Here is a 24148-nt window from a genome sequence, read left to right as displayed (position 1 = left end):
ATGGGGGCGTCGTGTGCACCCTCATATGCAAATTTGTTCCTGGGGCTGTGGGAGAGGGACCTATTGGGTGACGATCGGGATGCCGCGATGGACCGGGTCCTCTTTTGGACCCGGTACATCGATGACATCCTGATCGTCTGGAGGGGCAATGAACAAGAACTACAACAATTCTTCGAGAGACTTAATTCGAACCAGGTAAATGTGAGGCTCACATATACGGTGAATAAAGAGACTGTCCCCTTTCTAGATGTACTTCTATACAAAGATCCGGATGGATTCTTACAAACCAATGTATTCAGGAAGGAGACATCAGTCAACTCACTCCTCCATGCCACATCATCACATCTCCCCCAAACAATAAATGCTGTACCCATCGGTCAGTTTCTCCGAATTCGGAGAATCTGCTCCACGAACGAGGACTTTGAACGTCAGGCAGATGACCTTCGCATCCGTTTCCAACAAAGAGGTTACAGCAACAGATCGATCAAGACAGCTTACCAGCGGGCAAAAACAACACCTCGAATAACTTTATTAACACCCCGAAAAAAAGAGAAACCAACCACACAGGTTAGACTCATTACCAACTTCCACTCACACTGGAATGAGATGCGTACAGCACTTGGGAGATACTGGCCGATTCTACAATCTGATCCGGTAATAGCAAAATATGTAGCCCCATATCCCGCAATAACACCACGCCGGGCTAAGAATCTAAGTGATATCTTGGTGAGCAGTCATTACACCTCAGGACAGTCCAAAACAATTTTCGGAGCAGAATTGCCAAAATGGGGTTGCAAACCTTGCGGCAAGTGTGTCGCCTGTCCTAATGTGGAAACCGCGGACACTTTTTCTAATTCCTTTGAGACAAGAAGTTTCAAAATTACACAGAATATCACTTGCAACACCCAAGCAGTGATATATTACGCTACATGTCCCTGTAAGAAAATTTATATCGGTATGACATCTAGAGCCATGAAGATCCGCATTAGAGAACATATACGCGACATTAATGCATCAAGTGATGCAATGTTCAACACAGAGGGAAAACCGGTAGCACAGCATTTCAGGGAAAAACATCATTCAGACTCAAGACTCCTAAAAGTACGAGGCATAGACAGGATTAACCTGGGCATTAGAGGAGGACCCATTCAAAAGAAATTAGCCCAATGCGAGTCACGGTGGATATGGACCCTCAATACCATACAACCCAATGGCCTCAACGAATCAATAAGTTTTGCCCCATTTTTAGAATAAGATAACCAACCACCACGAAAACAGTACAGTTAGTTACCTCTGTTTATCATGCTGTATCTCCCCACCTGCGTCATTGTTTGTAAAAAATGTTTTTAACAGATTTTTAATTGTATATTCTTTAGTCATAGGTGACTGCAACATCGCTTCCTTACCACAGATTTTGTGCGAATTTAGACGGCTCCGAAGCAAACCATACGAATGGCTTATATCTCCCATTATTAACCATCAGACACGGATCAATATTGGACCCTAACTCCTGTACTTTTCAGGATCTTATATTTTTCTATTATTTTTCTATTATTTTTCTTTTTTGCCCACTACAAATTAGTTCAAGCCACAATGGCTTTTTCAGCATTATTACAAACCATTAGCGTGACCACGGTCACCTAATGGCTACTATACTATATATTTTTGGATCTAGGATATGTTAATTTTTAGGCCACAATGGCCTTTCTAACAATATCACAAACCAGTAGTGTGGCTACGGTCACCTAATGGTCATTACGCTATCTGCAAAGAGATTGTGACATGTAGTGGCGTATATTTATATACGTACCTTTGTCAATAATTTTTCTTGAATTGAGCAATGTGATATCATTTTGGTTTTTTACAATTAACCTTTATTCTTCACAATAATTTACTTAGTTGGCACTTCACTTCCTCACTCCCCCTCTCCTTCACTTCACTTTCACTGCACTCGTCCTTCACTTCCTATCCCTTCACAATTATTAAGGTTAAGTTGTATAATAATTCAATAGCGCATGTGCATGCATGACATGCATGCACATTCGCCTTATATTTTGATAAGGTTATCCTTATGTATTCAACTAATTATACTATGACACTCCATTCTTTCCACCATCACCTCATTTAGCCATGATATGTTATATACAATCTTAAAGAACATGATCCTTACATAGATATAGATAATAGTTATATCTGTGTAATTCTGTATTGTGTAATTGTGTAACTGCGTAATTTTGTATCCTTTTATTGGTCTTTAGTATAGTATCATGTTAATTATTTGTAAGTAGGCTCATACAATGTACACATTACTATTCCTAATCTTTAAACTTACTGTTACTAATATTTTAGATAATATAATTATGTTGTAACATTTATTTATTTATATATTTCTTGCTGGCAACATTCAGACTAAATATTCTTAGTTCCAATGGATATTCATTGGGACTACCCATTAGTCATGCACTTACACGGCGTTGTAATGTCCAATATGTGTCTCGTGCAGCGTTTATTCATTTCTTGGTCAATGCGCGTGCGCCGCAGGCCAGTGATGCGCCACTACACGAAGTGTCGCTATGGCAACCATTGGCGCATGCGCCGTAGTGCCGCGACACGTCACTGTTAGGCGCACGCGCATTTCATCTCTTCCTGCCATTACGTATAGCTGTCTCCACCTCTACACAGCAACGCTGCTGATAGGTGGAATATTTAGATAAATAGCCACCTATGACCCTTATGGCGCCACCCCCAGACGAAGGCTGGATAAGCCGAAACGCGCGTCGGGGCAGGAGCTACCCGGGTCACGTTAACTTTGATTATCCACATGGGTAAGCACGTTACTTCATATACACTTTAATAAGACATCCTTTTTCAGGCAATAAGCATGACCTGTTTATTCACGTATATGTGCAATATTATGTCGTGACCTTCCGGAGGTTCCTTTTCTGTGTATCCCACCACCGCTGTAACCAACCCTTTTAACATGTTTTGTCTATGCTTTTAACTAAAATTAATAAAATTTATCATTCTTTGTTATTTAAATTAGTCGTGTATAATTTGGCCTGATCTCCCTATGGAGACACAATCGGTTACATGTAATTAGATTTTGAGCCGAATTGGTGCATACATTATTAGGGGCACTTACAATTTATCCGTACTTTTGGATGCCACTTGGCCACTTAAATATAAAGGGACGTCTCCATTACCGCAAACAATAGACTCCACCATAAGTCCAAGCAAACTGCATCCTGCAGATAGGAGAAGCAATTGAAGAGAAGAATCTGCCTTACCCGATAATCAGATTTATGGATGAATCCCGGGGCAACCAAATATGTATACACCAAGACTGATGGAGAAAAGTTGGAATTATATCTGTGAAATGCTGTATTATTGTTAATAACAGCGAATTAGAGAATGTGTTATTTTGTTATACTGAGTATATTTGTGTATATATTAAGAATCTTGTCTTTGTGGGAACAGCTCTTTAAGATTTCTCAGTGTTACCCCCACTCTTCTAAAGGTAGGAACCTTGAATATAGACCATAACATGCTGGTACAACTTGAGCTTTGTTAGAAGGACCCTCTAGGGTTTGAGCCATGGAGTTTTGCCTTGTGGCAGATCTTAAGCAGTATAACTACTCAACTGTGGATAAGGTTAAAACTTGGCTCTGGGACCTGCCATTTCCTGAAGTGTCGGAAGACTTACTGTTACTGTTTTATGTGTCTAAGCCATCTGGGAAAAGTCTTAGCATATAGTGTTGGGTGCTATATGGGAATAATGTTAGAAGAATATTTGTTTGCATGTTTTGTGCAGGGGTTTTAGGTACTCCATTATTTCTTTGGAAGACATATAGGACATTATTAATGTGTTATGTGTATAACAATATCTGGCATTATAAAGGAATTCTAATTGGTTTAATAATACCTGGAAGACTATGAGAACATATACTATAGAGCAGTGATGGTGAATCAAAGACACGGGTGCCAAAGCTGGCATCCAGAGATCTCTCTGTGGACACCCAGGCTGTTGTCCCAGCACAGAGTTCATCAGACAGGGCTCAAGGCCTCCTCCTGCAGTCTCAGGGAGCCCAGGACATGGTGAGCTCTCTGCTATCGGGAACTGCAGGAGGAGTGAGGAGGTGTAGATAGTGGTGTCAGATTATTATTGGAGCTCCTTCTCTGGGTCCTGGGATTCTTGTATGGGGGACCTGGTGGGAACCTACTATGATAACCCAAAATTTCCCTCCTTCATTCTACTGTATTGGTATCCTCAGGACACCAATATGATTGAAAGTTTGTGACAGAGCAGTAAGCAATAATTTAAAGCTTAAAATGTTGGCGCTATGGGATTACTAATCTGGTTTTGGTTGTAGTTTAGGCATTCTGTCTCTAAAAGGTTTGCCTTCACTGTTTGCTATTATGAAGGTATATTTTAGAGGTTCTGTTTGGGCACTATTACTGTGAGTAATATTGGTTTGTAGGCATTTTGCAGGCACTATTACTTACTGTGGGCAATGTCTGTTCATAGCTTTTATTCTTGGGCACTGTCTGTAGCCTGTATTACTACTGTCATTGGCATTCTCTGTTAACAATAATTCAGAAAGTTCTATGTATGTGGCATTACCATGTTGGCATAATTTATCACTGAGAAATGTTACTGTAGTACAATTTTGAAGAGTTTGTGTGATACTAATTATAGTTAGTGGCCTTGGGCAGTGCTGTAGGCTCAGATTAGGAGTAGTAGTAGGTTGAAAATGGTAGATTGCTCTCTTGGTGCTTTTTTATTGAGAAGTTGGGCAATGTCTAAAAATGTGATGACTCTGATAATGGAAGAGATAAGTCGTGGTTAGAAGTGTCATGGCTGAATAGGAAGATGAGGATAGAAGTGACTCTAATTAGAGGATCTGTCACTTGTGAGTCACTGCATGTAATAGTCGTGTTCTGTTTTATTTGACTCTTTCTGTACCCTCCTGCATGTTTTGTAGTGTTGGTTTATACAGCTACAGTCTAGTGTACATTATGCAACCAGTCCACAGTTCATTGTAAAGGCGCTGGCAATCAGTTTTTCAGTCTAGTGTAAGTGTTACAGTGTAGTATAAATACCAGGGTGAACACTGGACTGTGGGCTGGCCATTATTATTCATATTGGCCAGCCCACAGTCCAGTGTGAACGCTGCATGAATAATAATGGTCAGTCCCCAGGCCAATGTGAAAGCCGCTGCTCCACAATCCAGTATGTCCACAGTCTATAAAAATGCTTCAGTCAGTGCACAGTGTAGTGTGAGTGCTGATGGTCAGGCTTTAGTAAGAGGTAAGTGCTGATGGTCAGTCCATTCTACTATAATTTTATATGTGAAGATTCTGATATTAAATGTAGGTTACAAAGTTTTAGTAAGTCTAGATGACAAGTCTTATTTGAAAGCTATGGAAAAGGTTTTTTCCCTTTAGGTCTTAAAGTGGCAACACCATCCTGGAAAACAGGCGATGAACGCATACATTACCATTCTTCTTTTTAATAAGCAAAATGAAATAATTCTCATATAAAGTTTTACCAATTAGTTCTGCCTGAAATAGCAGATTTATGTATGTGATCTGAATGGCATTTCAGTAAATGAGCTTTCCTGCTAGATCTCTCTTTGCCAACAAGCCTACAGACTCATTTCAATCAAGGCAGGGCAGAGCAAACAATGGGGGATGAGATGTGATTGGAGGAGAACAAGTGTTATGACAAAAACACCTCCTTATTTATGCGATTTTATCAGAGCGATCCGTGAGTACAGCACGAACTGTCAGGTAATTTGACATGTTGAATTGTTATAGGTGAGGATTATGCTAAAATGCTGAATGTTCTTGGATGCTGTAAAGATGTTTTTTCTCTCTTTTTTTGTACTGAGTTCCAATCATTAATAAAGGCTGTCTGGATTTTCCATGCAAACATCAGAATACCTTCTGCACACACTTGTACATGTGTAATGATGACATAAGTAGTATGATAAAGCATAATACCTCTGTAACCATATGGAAATATATAGTCTGTAAAGCATTCTCTTAAAATGGAGATTTTAATAGAGATACCAGTTACATGTGTATTCTTATCACTGACATCTCTGTAATTAAACCTAAAACTGATGGCGGCAACACTCTGCAGGGAGGACAGCCTAAAAGTACTCCTGACAGAGGTGTTAAAAAAACCTGCCACTCAACAATTTTATTGCCATTAACAAAACAGCAGACAGTGAATCCGATGTTACTGCATAGTGCATTTACTTAATGAGGTGACTGCTGCCTCATTAGACCATATCTTTTATGATGTTACTTAAATAGGTGAAGCCTGAATTAAGCCACCACTTGACACTAAGAGAAAGTGAACTATTTACAGTAAACGGTAAGAATCCATTACCCCCAGGACTTGAAGGAGATCCAGATGCTTGGTTACTTTTACTGACCAATCAGAAGCAGAAAAAATGGTCATCCAGGACCAATTACCTCCTCAGTATTCCTTGTTAGGTTAACTAATGTCCAGAGGATCTTTTATTGTACTGTATGTTAAGATAAGTGATATGTTTAGCTTCAATGGTAACACAGAATCACGGCACGCTTGAAATGGTCACAGTTACAGTATAGATATATTTTCAAAATAGCAATTGCAGAGTGGGGATGAGATGCACTTAAGGTACCAGTCTCTGAAGTTGCAAGTCCTGAGACCAATGAGGAAATGGCATCTATATGTATGTTTCAGTGGGTTTGCAGGAACTGTGATGACAATATCACAGGTCCTTACGAATATGTGCTTACCCTATATACTCAAGTATAAGCCGAGACCTCTAATTTTACCACCAAAAGCTGGGAAAACATATTGACTTGAATATAAGCTGAGGGTGGGAAATGCATTGGTCACAGCCTCCCAGTATATAGCCATCCCCCAGTAGTATATAGCCAGCCCCCAGTAGTATATAGCCAGCCCCCTGTAGTATATAGCCAGTCCTCAGTAGTATATAGCCATCCAGCCCCCAGTAGTATATAGCCAGCCAGCAGTAGTATATATAGCAAGCCAGCCCAATGTAGTATACAGCCTACCCCCTTAGTATGCAGCCAGCCCACTTAAGTATACAGCCAGCCAGACCCCTTAAGTATACAGCCTGACAGCCCCCTTAAGTATACATCCTGCCAGCCCCCTTAAGTATACAGCCAGCCCCCTTAAGTATACAGCCAGCTAACCCCCTTAAGTATACAGCCAGCCAGTACCCTTAAGTATACAGCCAGCCAGAACCCTTAAGTATACAACCAGCCCCCTTTAGTAGCCAGCCAGCCCCCTTAAGTGTACAGCCAGCCCCCTCTGGACCCCGGAGGGTGAGTATGTAAGTCATGTATAAGCCGAGGTGAGGTTTTTCAGCACATTTTTTGTGCTGAAAAACTCGGCTTATACACGAGTATATACGGTACAGTAATTTGGCTTTGGACCTCCAGTTGAAAGCTGTAGGGAAGAAGAGGATGGCTTGAGGTTCTGGCTGTTGTAATGAGTTGGGAATCTAGGGTGGTGCCTGTTGCGAGGAGGGGGGAACCTTAGGGAGAAGAAAATGAACATCATATTACAGTCTATGCGGGACATAGGGTGTGTGAGAAGAGGGGTACACAGGGGTATAAGGTATGTGGGAACAGGGGTACATGGAAATGCAGGCTGTATGAATGAAGAGGACCTTGGGGTGCAGGTTGTGTCAGAAGAAGGGGGCTTAGTGGTGCAGGCCTGCATGCATCAGATCCTCCTAGTATAATAATAATAATAAGTCTTTATTTATATAGCGCACACAGATTACGCAGCGCTGCACAAAGCATGTCAAATTGGTCCCTGTCCCCATGGGGCTCACAATCTAAACAACCTAACAGTATGTTTTGAAGTGTGGGAGGAAACCGGAGTATCCGGAGGAAACCCACGCAAACACGGAGAGAACATACAAACTCTTTGCAGATGTTGACCTGGGTGGGATTTGAACCCAGGACCGCAGTGCTGCAAGGCAGATGTGCTACTCACTCAGCCACCGTGCCGCCCTAGTATAGATCACCAGCACCTGCCATCCATATAGAGGATACTATTGTGTCAATAGGGTTTTCAGGGTGCATACTGTATCTATTTACCATTGAAGCACAAACAAGGTTGTTTTTTTCTCACAGAAGCAATGCAATTACATAAGAAAGTATGGCCATGCCTGTATCTTGTATTGTGGCTTTGATGCCCTACTTTACATTGGTTATTATTTTGCCACATTTTAGGACTGTTCATTATAAAAAAAAGAAACTAGCTTGTAAAATGAGATAGATGTACAGTGTTTAGTAAATCAAATTAATAAAGAGTTATGCTAATGCTGGTAGTCTCTCTTGATCTACTTAATGCATGTATTATTTGCATAGTGAATTCTGAACATTTAAATATACAAGATTTGTAGAGGTCATTATTTATAAAGGCAAATGATCCAAGACTCAAAGTAACTATTAGGATATTCCTGCGGTTGTCATTTCCCCCCGCCATGGTCATCTAATTTACATTTTAAATAGGTCACTTCAGCTAGACATTGCTGAATCCTGAACTATAACTATTATATGTTGAGTTTTCATAGCCTAATAGTATATTAAAGTACAGCTGTAGGGATGCAGTATTTTGCCATTTTCTCCAAAAACTAAACTATCTAATAGAAAGGATTTGTGGCATTTCATTTCACCCATCAGTTTGTTTCAATGGCCGACATTACCTAAAAAGAGTGTAAATTGTAGTATGTGCAGTTTGCTTATGTAGGGTGCAGGGGGCGCCAAATTCAGGATTTGTGGCGCATGTTCTTCATGAATCTGACGCCCTTTGCACAGCTCCGACAAAGTGCCTTTTTTGGTGCACCTTTAACATGGGCGTGCAACACAATTCTGTCTGACTTTTCCTTTTATATCTGTCTTACGGTCCGACTGAGCACCAGAACGCCCATTTCAGTGAAGTATAAAGCAACAAATGTGACACAAATGTGTCCTGTGCAACACAAATGTGTCTTGGACCGCACTGAAAAGAATGTGAAAAGTCAGACAGAAAACTGGTGCAGGGGCTTTAATAAATCTGGGACAATGGGGCAGGTTTATCAAGTGTCTGAAAGTCAGAATATTTCTAGTTGCCCATGGCAACCAATCACAGCTCCCCTTTAAAATATTCATGAGCACTGATAAAATGAAAGCTGAGCTGCGATTGGTTGCCATGGGCAACTAGAAATATTCTGACTTTCAGACACTTGATAAATCTGCCCCAATGTGGTTTACAAGTGGGAACATTCACTTAGCAATAGGTGGTTTTCAAGCACACAACATAAATGTGATTCCTACGCCTTACCATTCACTAAAGTGAAGCAAAAGGGGCAAGTACAAAAACAACCTAGCATCACAACCATACTTCTACTGTAGTACAGGGTTTTATTTAGTTTTATACATAGCCATTAGATATCCATAGGGAATGTGATCTCTTTAGGTTACTGGTATCTGTTTCAGAAGATGAGGCAGTAGTAGATTTACACTGTATATAATTTTGTTTACAACTCACTTTATCCAATGGTCACATATTCTCCAGTGAGTTACACTGTAATTAGCTTAACATGTTACAGTATACTTTCACATGTCACCCTGACAACATCTATGAATTAACTGTAAATAATTTATCTCATGTTTCAGATTGGAGAACTGCTGTGAATCCCGTGTGAGCATCACAGATCTGAGCCCTCTACTTGACAGGTAAGCCCTTTTTATAACACTTAAAGGGGTACTCCCATTAGGGCATTCACATTTAATTTAATTAATCTGCCATATAAATACCTTTCTTCAATTGGATGTTATCAAATAACTGTACCTGTGTGAAGATAATTTCTCATAAATGTAGTGATTGTTGTCCTTGTGACCACTGTTGCTGGAGTAATTGCACATGCTGGAGTTACTGCATGTCCTACAGCCTTTCTGTGGTAATGATTGCTTAATCCTGGTGGTTGGGCAGAGCTCAATATTACATGTCTGTCCACTGCTGCCAGAGTGCAGGGGTGGTCATATCCAAGGACTGCTATCTCGTTTTTAGGACACCATGGCATTTATGGGAAATTATCTTCACACAAGAACATTTCTTAATAACATGCAACTGAAGAAATGTATGTACATGGCAAGGAGAGTTCCCACATGAGAATAAGTGCAGAAACTGGATTTGGGGTCGTCTATTGGTATAAATAAACTGCTACTGGACGCATGTTAGTTGGACAACAGCTAAAAGGGTTTTCTAATGAAGATCACTCCATTTTTATAATGAAACCAGCTTTATAATCACTGACTCACTTGGATCCAATTTCTAATCCCCCGAGAGAACAGAGGAGGGCCTGAATAGATGGTGTCACATCCGATACCCTAATTGCAGGGGTTGTTTTTTTCTTTTTAGAAATGTTCAAAATTCTCACTGAATCAGGTTTATTTTGCCTCCCTGTAAATTGAGAAAAGAAATTGCTTAAAGGTAAACAGACACAAATATTTATTCAGTGGAGATAATTATATCCTTCCAAATGTGTGGGATTTCTTATTCTGTGAGCAGGTCGGAGTTAGTCACTTGAGAAGTAGATATGGCAATATGCACAGACGCTATACAGTTCAGGGCCACAGTTATTGTTGTTGAAATTATTGTTGAAATTATTCTCTTTTTACTGCTTTCCAAAAATAACAAACATAATAAATCAGTAAACAATATTATCTAAAAATATTATTACAGCAAGCAGAAATCTGACACAGGTTATTAAAGTGTTCATAAGTGCGATGGATGCAGTTTCATACCATACTATTCGATAGATTGTTAATGTCTTTGGCGTCTGTCTTTTGATATTCTCAAGGTGTCAAGGTAAAAGGTAAGAGACACTAGTAATTTGCACAATGGAGATTCTAATTGCAGAAATGTTTACTGAGTGCTGGAAACAAGCACACAGATATATATATATATATATACATATATATATATAGATATAGAGGAACAAGCAGCATATCTATAAAAAAGGTATACTTAGGGGCAAAGCCTAGGTATAAGATCAAGAAGAATGGCTTCAATGCAAGGTTTTACACAAGTTGATCATATACTGCAAATATGTATATACATATACAATGGATGTGTAAAGTATCCACACTAACATAAATTTTTCACTCTTTGTTTCATTGCAGTCAATTGGTAATTTTTGTACCCAACCAAAGAAATCCAAGACAGCACACAAATACATTGTCAGTAAAAGTACATGTTTATTAGATAACACATCTAAAATATCTGGAGACTCACTCCTACTACACTGAATCCAATAGCCAGATCCCCTAGTACAGTGGTGGCGAACCTATGGCACGGGTGCCAGAGGAGGCACTCGGAGCCCTTTCTGTGGGCACCCAGCACAGAACTTACCAGATAGGACTCAAAGCTTCCTTCTGTTCTCCAAGACAGCCCAAGCTGCGCCATGCTCAGTGCGATTTTAAAGCGACACCTACTTGGCTGCCTTGGACTACAGGAGGAGTGAGAAGGTGTGGACAGGATCATCTTTAGAGCTCCTGCTTTTGGTCCCCTGATACTTCTTCTTCAGGGGTCCCTGGAGGAAAGCTGCAATCCAAATGTCTCATGCTCTCTATTGTATTGGTGTCCTCAGGACTCCAATGCAATTGAAACATGTGATACAGCAGAGATCGATAGGTTACTACTTTTGTTACTGGGTTTTGGTTGTAGTTTTGGCACTCTGTATCTAAAAGGTTCGCCATCAATGCCCTAGTATATATCAGTGGAAATCCTGCTTGATAGACAAAATCAAACAGGGCTGAGAAAAGGGTCGTATGAAAGTGTATGTATACAGACCAAATTGTTTTGTGTAGAATGCTTTGTCAAGGGTTTTCATTAGATAACCACAATTTTTGGGTCTTTGTATATTTATGAGCAGCTCAAATATTCTACTTATAAACATATATACAATGGACCTGGCAAACGGACTCAACCCTGTTTGATTTTGTCTACATAGTTGGTTTTCTGCTAAAATATACTAGGGGATTTGGCTATTGGATTCAGTGTAGTAGGAGTGAGTCTTCACATATATTTTGTTAGTATACATTGTGACCTTTGGATGGTGAACATTGGTGGACAGCCATTTTTGAAGTCTCTTCAGAGATGCTTAATTGGGTTTAGGTCAGGGCTCTGGCTGGGCCAGTCAGGAATGGTCACAGAGTTGTTCTGAAGCCTCTGCTTTCTAATTTTAGCTGTGTGCTTTGGGTCATTGTCTTTTTGGAAGGTAAACCTTCTGCCCAGTCTGAGATCCAGAGCGCTCGGGAAGAGGTTTTCATCTAGGATATTTCTGTACTTTACCGCATTCATCTTTACTTCAATTGCAACCAATCTTCCTCCCCCATTCCCCCCATAGCATGATGATGCTACCACCATGTGTCACTGTTGGGATTGTATTTGGCAGGTAATGAGCAGTGGCTGGTTTTCTCCACACATACCAATAAGAATTAACACCAAAAAGTTCAATCTTTGTCTCATCATACCACAGAATCTTATTTTCTTTAGTCTGGGAGTCCTTCATGTTTTTTTTTGCAAACTGTATGCGGCTTTCATATGTCTTGCACTGGGGAGAGGCTTCTGTCGGCACACTCTCCAATAAAGCCCCGACTGGTGGAGGCTGCAGTGATAGTTGACTTTGTGGAACTTTTTCCAATCGCCCTACTGCATCTGTGGAGCTCAGCCACAATGATCTGGCTCTTCTTTACCAATTTCACCAAGGCTCTTCTCCCAAGATTGCTTAGTATGGCTGGATGGCTAGGTCAAGGAATAGTTGAGTTCTCCCTAAACTTCTTCCATTTAAGGACTGTGCTCTTAGGAAACTTGACCTTAGGAACCTTGCTGCAGAAATTCTTTTGTAACCTTGACCAGATCTGTGCATTGCCACAATTTGATCTCTCCTTGGGCCGTTCCTTAGACCTTGTCATTCTCATGTGTTCTGACATGCATTGTGAGCCTTGAGTTTTTATATAGACAGGTGTGTGCCTTTCCTAATCAAGTCCATTCAGTTTAATTAAACATAGCTGGACATCAATGAAGGAAAAGAAACATCTCAAGGAGAATCAGAAGGAAATGGACAGCATGTGAGTTAAATATGAGTTTTACAGCAAAGAGTCTGCATACTTATGACCATGTGATATATCAGCTTTTCAGTGTGTGTGGTAAACACACAAATTCTATGCAGCGGGTTATCTTTTGTCAGATTTGCACCCAGGACCAATAACACTACTGAACTTAGATTCTGGACATACTACTGTGTGTTACAAGCAGACTCCTTTGTCCAGCAGATGGGTGGGTGTGTCCTCCATAGTAGGCTTTCTTTTCTTTGTATCTAGAGTAGGAAGAATCTCCAGAGCAAAATAGTCAATGTAATTGAACATTTACAGCTTGCACCAGTTTTTTGATTGAATTTAGTTATTTAATAGATGTATATTTCCCCTGCTCCTTCGAAGATGCAGCAAGGGGCAGCTTTTATGAAATGAACAGTACTGTTGTTTAGCAGGGTTCTCTTAAGGGATCGGGGCTATACAACTTGTTGACCTTTTTGCACAGTAATTGTTACTTTGAGATGCATGCATTCATTTAACCAATGTCTGCAAAAGATTGGAAAAATAATAAGTTACAATATGGTTTATGTATGGTTAAGTATAATGCTTACTAGACATCTAAAAAAATCTAAAGAAATATGATATGTTGGCATAGTTCAAAGAACATTTGTTTAATACCGCTTGTATGGAATTCCCTGTCCCCAATTTAAGGTGACATTTGTTATACATCTGTTTATATATGGTTGGTTGAACCCCTTGCCACAATCCAATGTATTAGTTAATGGGGGTTAACATATATTCCTTACTTAAGGGCATTCTATGTTTTCTTGCTCTTTTTTCCTTGATAGGTTCACGTTAAATACTTTCCTTGCCGTGTGTGGCACAGGATAGTGTTTTAATGTTGGATTACATTATTGGGCGAAATTCACTAAGTGCCTAAGTGTTTAATGGTAATTGACTGCAGTGAACTGTTACTGTGGTAAGTAGAGATTACCGAGCTTACTTGATTTGATGGAATGGCTAAACACTTAGTGCTAGGTTTATGCTATGAACAACTTTGGTATTGTGTTTCTATGTGGATTTCATAGTCTTGCAGCAAATCTATGAGTTATATATGCACAAAAAATAGGGATGTTATTGAACTACTGTATGCTCAATGTTTAGACAATTACATACACTACGTATATAAATAGATACCTATACATGTTTTTCTCACTATCTGACATGAAATCAGAGTAAACGTTTCGTGTTTTAGGTACATTAGGACTAAGACGGTAGCGGAACTACTGCCGTAGCAGCCGTAGCGGTTGTCTGCAGGCTATACTGCATTTTGACCCAGTCCGACCGCCTGCCCAAGCCCTTCTACACTGCGAAACAAGACCCCTGAGTTTCTTTGCCGTCGTGCCCCACACCTGTGTTTGTGTCCCACTGTTTCTGCCCTGTGCTTACCTGTCAAGGGGCTGCGTCCATCCACCGCTTGTAACTCCTCTAGCTCCTCCAGGCAGCAATGCTTGTCCCTTGTCACGTGACTCATGCGACCTGATGTCAAGTCACGTCAGTCACGTGAACAGAGGCGCCCGGTGCAACCTGGAGGAGCCGAGCCAGACTAGTCTAGCTACAGAAGGCCGCTAGGAGCTTTTTATTAGTAAATAGAGGCCGTTAGGGGCTTTTTTTATCAGTAAATGGAGGCCACTAGGGGCTTTTTATTAGTAAAGAGAGGCTGCTAGGGGCTATTTATTAGTAAAGGGAGGCAGCTAAGGGCTATTTATTAGTAAAGGGAGGCCGCAAAGAGCCATTTATTAGTAAAGGGAGGCCGCTAGGGGCTATTTATTATTAAGGGTAGGCCGCTAGTGTCATTTTATTATTAGTAAAGGTAGGCCGCTAGTGGCATTTTATTATTATTAAAGGGAGGCCGCTAGGGGCATTTTATTAGTAAAGGGAGGCCGCTAGGGGCATTTTATTATAAGTAAAGGGAGGTCGCTAAGGTTATTTTATTATTAGTAAATGGAGGCCGCTAGGGGAATTTTATTATGGAAGGGAGGCTGCTGCTGGACATGTTATTAGTGAGGGAAGTCCTCTGCTGGACATGTTATTATTGATGGGAGTCCACTGCTGGACATGTTATTAGTGAGGGGAGGCCACTGCTGGACATGTTATTAGTGAGGGGAGGCCACTGCTGGACATGTTATTAGTGAGGGGAGGCCACTGCTGGACATGTTATCAGTGAGGGGAGGCCTCTGCTGGACATGTTATTATTGAGGGTAGTCCACTGCTGGACATGTTATTAGTGAGGGGAGGCCACTGCTGGACATGTTACTACTGAGGGGAGGCCTCTACTGGACATGTTATAAGTGAATAGAGGCTGCTGCTGGACATTATTTAATGAAGGGATGGCGCTGTGGTCGGGAGGGTGGGGGGCAGCCAAAAGTCTGCTTTGGGGCCCACTCATTCCTAGTTACACCACTGAACTAAGAAAATGATTTATACTGACTGCAGTAAGATCTTGTTCTTGTGCAAAGAAACACATCAAAAAATCATCCCTGCCTCTCAATGTGTACTTCTTATCCGTGTCCTGTTAAATGGTTCTAAACACTCATTTTAGCTGAACACACACAGAACAGTCTGACTGCTGATGGATTTCTTTGCAGAGAACATGAGGATAAGCATCATTTGAGAAACCAAGGTAAATTTTTACCAAAACCTATAGAAGTACAGGCAGTCCCCGGGTTACATACAAGATAGGGACTGTAGGTTTGTTCTTAAGTTGAATTTGTATGTAAGTCGAAACTGTATATTTTATCATTGTAGTTCCCAACAATTTTTTTTTTTTGCTCCAGTGACAATTGGAGTTTCAAATTTTTTTGCTGTAATAGGACCAAGAATTATCAATAAAGCTTCATTGCAGACAATTTTAAGCTGATTATTGCAGTCTGGGACTATTTTAAAGCATCCAGAGAGGTCACCAGAGGTCACAGTGGGCAGAGGGGTCTGTCTGTAACTATGGGTTGTCTGTAAGTCGGGTGTCCTTAAGTAGGGGACCGCCTGTATTTCAATAATAATGCCCTCGAAGTTATGAATAGCTTTTAAAGGGGGCTTAACCTAGTAACAATCTTTGCACTGTTTCTGGTCATTATGCAATTTGTAATATGAGTATGTATGTTCTAGCAGCTCTTTTCCCTGCAGTCTATATTGGTAGTCTGCGGTCCTGTGGAAATCTTCCTGTAGCTGCTGTGACTCACTTATTCCCCTCCTGTCTGATATGTAACCTGTCACTTCATGTAATTTAGTAGAGATATCAGAGAGAAAAGCAGTACAGAAAGTGAGGAGGGAGAATGTTAAGAGCCAAAGTGGACAAGGAAGCACTTTAAACTGATAATATATATTACAAAGTAGATTGTATTAAATTATTCTATTGATTTATACAAAGCTTGTTACAAAGTTACCATATAAACTTGAATATAAGCTGACCTGAGTATAAGCTGAGGCCAATAATTTTGCCACCAAAAACTGGGAAAATCTATTGACTTGAGTATAAGCCAAGGGTGGGAAATGCTTTGGTCACAGCCTCCCAGGATAGCCAGCAAGCCCCCAGTAGTATATAGCCAGTCAGCCCCCTGTAGTATATAGCCACCCAGCCCCCTTTAATATATAACCTGCCAGCCCCCTTTAGTATATAGCCTGACAGTCCACTGTTGTATAAAGTCAGCTAGCCCCATGTAGTACACAGCCAGCTAGCACCATGTAGTACACAGCCAGCCCCTTGTAGTATACATCCAGCCAGCCCCCTGTAGTATAAAGCCAGCCCTCAGTAGTATAAAGGCAGCCAGCCCCATGTAGTACACTGCCAGCCCCCTGTAGTATACAGCCAGCCCCATGTAGTACACTGCCAGCCCCCTGTAGTATACAGCCAGCCCCATGTAGTATACAGCCAGCTGGCCCCATGTAGTATACAGCCAGCCCCATGTACTATAAAGACTGCCAGCCCCATATAGTGCACAGTCAGCCAGTCCCATGTAGTACACAGCCAGCTAGCCCCATGTAGTATACAGCCAGCAAGCCCCTTATAGAAGAGAGCCAGACCCCTGTAGTAGATAGCCTGCCAGCCCCTCTAGTATATAGCTAGCCAGCTCCCTTTTGTATATAGCCAGCCCCCTTTAGTATACAGCCAGCCAGCTCCCTTCCGTATATAGCCAGCCCCCTTTAGAATATAGCTAGCCAGCTTTCCCTCTTTAGTAAATAGCCAGCCGAGTGTAGTATGTAGCCATCCACCAGTTTGCTCAGCACATAAAAAATAAACGTACATACTTACCTTCGGACACTCTGCTGGCCAGCGCACACTATGACGTAATCAGTGATGACACCACCGTATCATAGTGTGCGCCGTCCGGCAAAGCGCATTGACGGGCCTCTGCCGGCTGATACACAAAGTAAGTTTATTTTTTTATATACTCATGTATAAGCTGAGGTAGGTTTTCTCAGTAGGAGTATATACAGTACTTACTGTTTCAGTGAATTCCCCATAACAACTTTTTCAGATAAAGAGTTTTACAGTCCTACTGTTTTTTTATGTTAATGTAGATACCTTCTTTTGTCTAAATGCACACTTTTTACAGTTCTTGGTATAACTAGATGTGGATAAGACCTCTATATTTACCATATACCATATTTTTCGGACTATAAGGCACACCGGATTATAAGGCACACCTTCAATAAATGCCTGCTAAAACGTCTAGGTTCATTTATTAGGCGCACCATAAGGATGAATGACCAGCAGGTGGCAGACCTGTGCACAGCTCTATATAAGGCGCACTGGACTATAAGGCACACCTTTGATTTCTGAGAGAATCAAAGAATTTTTTGTGCGCCTTATAGTCCTAAAAATACAGTATATATATATATAAGGACACATGAGTGCTCATCACAGGTGACAGGTTACAGTGTATTCCAGTCATTTTGGCATCAAGCAGAGAGGAGACGTGACAGCACTCAAGCATTGCCCTGCCCTATCTCTGCTGGCCAGATTAATTGGAGCTTATAAAAAAGTGAAAGTGAGGAGAATGCATGCATTAATGACATCCAGAACAAGGACAACATGATGTTTGCTGCAGACATATGGAATATTAAAAAGCAAAGGCTAAATAACAGTTTAATGTTGTGAACTAAGCTGAAATATTAAGCAAGAGTATATTAGCAAAATATTACAATCATACATGATACATTTAATGTTGTAACCTCTGAATTGATAGAGAAATGCAGTGCAAAAACTGGTACCTGCTATTTTTTTCATTTTAAATATGAGCTACAAAGCTAGAGATGTGAAGTAGGTAGAAAAGTTTGGATATAAGTTTAGGGTAATTCATTCAAATACAGGCATGTTCTGCGAGAGATGGCAGTCAGTCATTCTATCAGTCTGCGCACTAAACTCTTAAGACCATTTAACAGGTTATGTGTTACATTACATACAAAAATTCCACTACCATGGGAAATACTATAGACTTGGATGTCTCTTTACCACTATGGTGGAGACACAGCTATTTGGTACATCGCTGTGACTCAGCTACAAAAGCATTAGTGACGTCTGACACTGAAATCATAGTAAATCCCCATTTTCAGGACAATTTTCCAATCCATTGCCAATGTTCATACAGCAGATTCTTTTTCACTTATATGTGTCCCTGAAAACCTTTTCCCATACATGAAAGTTGCTGTTAGTGTCATATGTGTGTGATTTTTGCTAAATACTTTTCTAATTTGTGTGGAAGATATTTTCTAGCTAAATATTTTAGTGGGGGAGAACTTCTCATGTATTAGTTTTCCTATTTATCTGTAGGTTTGGTACAGTCATATAATAGATGCATAGAGACAAGGAGGTTCACGCCATTTTCACTTCTGAACTGTGTCCCATAAATGAGATTCTGTACGACAATAAATTCTATAGGTTTTATTTGCTTAATATCTAGCTTTTTGTGCGCTAATAGACGTTTGTGGTACGTTTACAGTGCACTTTTTTTATTCTGTTATCGACAATGGATGCAATTTTACTCCTGCTTTATCCGAGAACACAACACTTTATTTTATTACTGTCTTACAAGAAGATGCATTAACTTATTCTTCAGTATTTATTTTGTAAGTGCTTTGCACTATTTTGGCTCTGGATTAGTGTTGTTGATAGAGTACTCACTCCGTTCTTCATGAATTAAGGTATGTATAGAATTATTTGATGTCTACAATAGATTATTGTCACAGGCTTTTCTATGAGTTGTGTCTTCTACTGTTAAGTTAAATATATACTATTTAATTGCCCCAAATACTCTATAATTGAATCTGTCACATAGAAATGTTTAATGCATTGGAATATCATTAAGCAGCTCAGAGCTCGCAGCTTGGATTGTCTTCAGGAATACGGCTCTGTCAGATTTACTGGTCTACAATCATAGAAGCAAATATGGCACAAACAAATTGGGGTGATCTACTCCAAGCCCCAGTTCTGGTCTTTGTCATATGGTGTTTGGGGCGAGATTTTTGGCATAGTCAGTTTAGACCTGGTCTAAGCTGGTTTGACCTGATGAAGATTGCATTAGGATATAGTAAAAGGTCGGAGCCTCTTAGTATATCTGGACGGCGGGGAGAGGGCTGAAGACAGAAGTTCAACTGGTCAACTGGTCTCCTGATGTATCTGGTCGGCAGCTTCTCCAGCATAACAGGTCCTGTCTACCGTCGAATTGCACTGTAGCCTGAAAACTTTCAGGCCTGAATGTTTGCAGTCTAGTTTGATGGAACAAGGCCTGTCCACTTCACCTTTGGCCGGGCCCCACCTTCACGCCCCTCCTCATAAATCTCGTCCTATGAGTCCAGTGTATTTATCATAGTTTATAAGTCCAGTGTCTCTATCATGTATCCTCCACCCTTCATGGTTGCCAGACACCTTGTCAGTTTAAAGAGAGGTGCGGTATGCACTCCTCTCATGATTAAAATAAACTCTTAAACGTTGTGTTTATTGTATTAGTTCAGTGCTCTTATTTTTAATTTTGCTGTTTTGGCTGGTAGGATTGCAGCATTTTAGCTGTATTATGCTGCCCTTACACAAAAAAGCATTCTTACCTGGCAGATTTCCTTTATTATGCATAAAGGAAATCTGCCATCAAATTCAAGCATGTATAAACCAGGGGCACTCACTCATAGATCCAGGCAGTGTAACTGTGGTAATCTTGTAATTGTTATCCATGGCCTCCTTCCTTCTAAAATAACCTTTTTAAATAATACTAATGAGTCTGAGGGGCTGTGGTGAGTATTGGGGCTGTGCAGGGTCACAGTCTGTTACAATGAGCAGAACATGTCTCGCAGCAGGGGGGAGATCTGCTCTGCTCATTCTAACAGCCAGTGAAAAGACATCACAGAGGGGCTCTGGGACCACCCCCTCAGGTTCATTAGTATAATTTGAAAAGTTTAGTTTTCTAGAAGGAAAGAGGCCATGAATAAGAAATATAAGAAGATTACCACAGTCATGGCGTCTGGATCTATGAGTAAGTGTCCCTGGTTTACCATGATGGATTTTGATGGTGTATTTTCTTTAAAATCATTTTAGAGTAAATTTCACTAATATAAGTTTGAAATATAGTTCTAATTTAAGGAATTAACCCTCATATTGGAATTTCTAGTGTGGTGTTCACAAAGTGAAGGGTCATATTTATGCAGATGAATAATATTTGCGCTTGACTGCTTTAAAGTGTGTATATTGCTTTATTATATATTGACTCATTGACAACGTCTTGAATATTGTTATACATTGATTTCAATAAAGTTTATTGAACAGAAATATAGTTCTAATTTAACAATATAATCTTATTTTATATTCTACAACTGTTCTCCCTACTATTCCCACTATCACGCCACCCTAGCCAGCTGCTTTAATGACCTATGAATATATCTGCATATTTCAAGTAATATTTAATATACCCTCTGTCAGGTAGTCAAAAAATGTTTTCTACTAAACAGAGCATTTGAAAAATGATATTTGAAAACTTTTATGTAGTATAATCGTACACCTTCAGTAAGAGTAGAGCAGAAAATTGTTACTTCCTGACGTGTAATTTGCATGAAGTCCATTTAGGAAGCAATTCTCATGAAATAGTGGTTTTGCCCAAATTTTACCCGGGGCTTATAAATATTGAGCGGAGAAGTAGGCAGCAATCTCATTATTCAGTTTCCAGGGAAGTACTTCCTAGAGATCTATTTATCAATCTTCCCAAACTTATGTAAGAGCAGAAATAAAATTGGAAACTTTTAGTAGGTATTGTTTTTCCTTCTTAATTATTGCAAATTGCAAATGTTAGGCGACTTAGATTAAAAGGGTGACAGGCTGAAAATCCATGAAACACTGTGGATGTTAGATTGAGGACGGCCTAGCTGTTGGTTTTGGCAGTGTCACCAAGGCTATTGATGTAACATGCACTTTCATGCCTGAAGGAAGTCACTAGTGATTTTATAGGCATTTCTCTCATAAATATTTGTTCTTCTCACACAATAGCTGCCTCCACTGTGTATATGCGATGGATGAAGTCAGACAGTCACTGTTTTCTTTGTCTATTTTTTCTAAAATGGCTACAATACACATAAAATTGTATGTGTTAGATTACAGAAATACCAAATCATCTATCATTTTAGCTTTTTGTTTTTACAATCTTTGTTTTGTAATTCCCTGTTTATTTTCAGGTGGCATTCTTACTCTCCTACTAGGGAAAAACTAGTAGAAGTGATCAATGCGCCTGAAACAACACCATAGGGAAAATAGGCTACCAATTGAATCAAATGGGATGTCAAGGATTTGAAAAACCTTCCCAAAAGCAGCACCACAGCTGACCATTGCTTGTATGCTGTCAGCTGTATAGAAATAAATGGAGCAAAGTTGCAGACACCTCTTTTGGTTAAGTGTGGATATGTTTTTGGAAGAAATCAGCCATATTCTCAAACCCTAGACAAATCCTTTTAATAAACTTTCCATGTAATATATGAATGTACAGGTTCCCCATAGAGCTATGTTCTTTGTAGCTGATCACTTCTATTAATGCATTAAAGGGGTTGTCCACTTTCAGCAAATAATTGATATGGTTTGTATAAGAAAAAGTAATACAACTTTCCAATATACTGTATATACTCAAGTATAAGCCGAGTTTTTCAGCACAAAAAATGTGCTGAAAAACCCTTAGGCCCCTTTCACACTTGCGTTTTTCAAGCGCGTTTTCTGCGCGTGCTTTTGACTTGCATTGCACTCTGACCCATTGTAATCAATGGGTCTTTTCAGACTTGCATTTTTTTTCACGCACATAGCGCATTTTTTTAAACGCGCGTTTAAATCTCAACATGCTCTACTTTTGCAAGTCACGCGCGTGAAAAACGCACCATACAAGTCTATGGAGATGCATCAAAAACGCATTGCACTCTGAGATACATGCAAGTGCAATGCGTTTTTCACGCATCAATTGCCATAGAAAATATAGAGCTCAGTCCTGAGTCCATTGAACGCATTGAAATTGCATTGAAAACGTGCGTGAAAAACTGAGACACTGAACAAACTCTGACTGAAAACTGATTGAACTCTGATGCAAAATGTGCGTTTTTCACTGACCAAACCCTGATCGCACCCTGATCAAACTCTGATGTGATCTGCAACGCAAGTGTGGAAGGGGCCTTACTCGGCTTATACTTGAGTCTATAAAAAAAAGTGTACTCACCTTCTGACGCCCCCCGGGAGGTTCTCTTCTGTCCAATGATGTTCCAGCTCCTTCTCTCCGTGCGGTGCTGAAGCTCGAACTGTGACGTCAGCGAGTCACGGGAGTCGAGTACACTTTTTTTTTTCTTATAGGCCGGGCAGGGACTGTATACCGGGTGGGGTGTTGTATACTAGGGACAGGGGGCTGCAGGCTGTATATTAGGGACAGGGGGCTTCTGGCTGCATACTACGGACTGGGTCTTCTGGCTCTATACTAAGGACAAGGGCTGCAGCCTGTATATTGGGGGCACAGGCTGTAGGCTGTATACTGGGGGGCAGGGGCTGTATACTGGGGGCAGGGGCTGTATACTGGGGGGCAAGGGCTGCAGGCTGTATACTGGGGGCAGGGGCTGCAGGCTGTATACTGGGGACAGTAGCTGCTGGTTGTATACAAGGGGCCATGGGGCTGCTGGCTGTATACCAGGGACTGGGGGCTGCTGGCTGTATACTAAGGACAGGGGCTGCAGGCTTTATACTGGGGGGCAGAGGCTGTATACTGGGGGCAATGTCTGTATACTGGGGGGCAGGGGCTGCAGGCTGTATATTGGGGCAGGGGCTGCAGGCTGTATACTGGGGGCAGGGGCTGCAGGTTGTATACTAGGGGGAAGGGGCTGTAGATTATATATTCGTGGGGGCAGGGGCTGCAGGCTGTATACTGGGGGCATGCACTGACTGGCTGTATACTGGGGGCAGGCTGGGACCAGTGCATTTCCCACCCTCAACTTATACTCGAGTCATTAGTTTTTTCCAGTTTTTTTGTGTTAAAATTAGATACCTCGCCTTATACTCGAGTATATACGGTACTTTCTGTATCAACTCCTCACTGTTTTCTAGAACTCTGCTTGCTGTCCTTCTACATAAAGCTTCTACGTTTACATCCAGTGGGTAGGAATCTGTCCATGGTCATGTGATGGACACGCAGGTGCTGGAAACCTTAGTATCACACGGCTCTGATTACTTTTTGTGATAATAACAGCTCCTGCATCTGCATGTCCATCACAACAACATGGGCAGATTTCTGTCCACTGGAAGTAAACATAGAAGCTTTGTATAGCAGGGCAGCAAGCAGAGATCTAGAAAACCATGAGTAGTTAATACAGAAAGTATATTGGAAAATTGTATAACTTGTCCTTACTGAAACCACATCAATTATTTGCTGAAAGTGGACAACCCTTTTAATGACATGATGATAAATCAGTGCCATGTCACTGCTCTGTATACAAACAGAAGTGGGCGGTAGCAATCAGTGATGGAAGGTGTTGT

The 24148-nt window shown here is 40.7% G+C and overlaps 1 protein-coding gene and 1 long non-coding RNA gene across 3 annotated transcripts in view; one reads left to right on the top strand and one right to left on the bottom strand.

Annotated features, from left to right (window-relative positions):
- The window catches only part of LINGO1 (leucine rich repeat and Ig domain containing 1), a 231142-nt gene that overhangs the window by 46865 nt on the left and 160129 nt on the right, over positions 1–24148 (top strand). For both annotated transcript variants that reach the window (XM_072147855.1, XM_072147854.1), the window contains exon 2: positions 9694–9753. The gene's annotated coding sequence lies outside the window, so the exon portion shown is untranslated. The remainder of the gene's footprint in view (positions 1–9693; positions 9754–24148) is intronic.
- Positions 12068–24148, bottom strand: part of LOC140125659 (uncharacterized) — a 42819-nt gene continuing 30738 nt past the window's right edge. Inside the window, exon 3 of the long non-coding RNA XR_011854677.1 lies at positions 12068–13662. This is a non-coding gene — a long non-coding RNA (uncharacterized lncRNA). The remainder of the gene's footprint in view (positions 13663–24148) is intronic.

This window comes from Engystomops pustulosus, chromosome 4, assembly GCF_040894005.1.
Source record: "Engystomops pustulosus chromosome 4, aEngPut4.maternal, whole genome shotgun sequence".
Lineage (NCBI taxonomy): Eukaryota > Metazoa > Chordata > Amphibia > Anura > Leptodactylidae > Engystomops > Engystomops pustulosus.
The sequence above is the reverse complement of the archived record's forward strand: the minus strand, read 5'-3'. Positions and strand labels throughout refer to the sequence as shown.